At 50.3% G+C, this 702-nt stretch overlaps 1 protein-coding gene across 1 annotated transcript in view; it reads right to left on the bottom strand.

The window, feature by feature from the left end:
• The window catches only part of LOC119420194 (V-type proton ATPase catalytic subunit A), an 11,464-nt gene that overhangs the window by 4,389 nt on the left and 6,373 nt on the right, over nt 1-702 (bottom strand). The gene's annotated exons all lie outside the window — the stretch shown is intronic.

The raw sequence follows: 702 nt of genomic DNA, 5'->3' as shown, positions 1-702 counted from the left end.
CGTGATGACGTTGCAGCACAACGTGATGACGTTGCAGCACAACGTGAAGGCGTTGCAGCACAACGTGATGACGTTGCAGCACAACTTGCAGCAAAACTTGATGACGTTGCAGCACAACGTGAAGGCGTTGCAGCACAACGTGATGATGTTGCAGCACAACGTGATGACGTTGCAGCACAACGTGATGACGTTGCAGCACAACGTGATGACGTTGCAGTACAACGTGATGACGTTGCAGCACAACGCGATGACGTTGCGGCACAACGCGAAGACGTTGCGGCACAACGCAAAGACGTTGCGGCACAACGCAAAGACGTTGCGGCACAACGCGAAGACGTTGCGGCACAACTGACGACGTTGCAGTACAACTGACGACGTTGCAGCAAAACGTGACGACGTTGCAGCACAACGTGATGACGTTGCAGCGGAGAGGAAAATTAAAAATGTTGGCGGTGTGGAGGTTTTATTTTCCCTTGGTGAGGATGTCAGCTTCAGAAGATTTTTGGACTACGTTGAGCCTCGCTACATCGTCCGCAGTCAGAGATATTTTTCCGACGTAACGTTACCCGAGTTACAAGCCGTCATTTCTGACGTCATTGAGAAGCTAATTGCCGATAGCACTTGGGTGAGTTTTACCACAGACATTTGGACGTCGTGTTAGCCCCGTTAGCATGATTAGTCTTATGGAACAATGGATAGACA

This window comes from Nematolebias whitei, chromosome 14, assembly GCF_014905685.2.
Source record: "Nematolebias whitei isolate Nwh7 chromosome 14, NemWhi1, whole genome shotgun sequence".
In the NCBI taxonomy this organism is placed as follows: domain Eukaryota; kingdom Metazoa; phylum Chordata; class Actinopteri; order Cyprinodontiformes; family Rivulidae; genus Nematolebias; species Nematolebias whitei.
The sequence above is the reverse complement of the archived record's forward strand: the minus strand, read 5'-3'. Positions and strand labels throughout refer to the sequence as shown.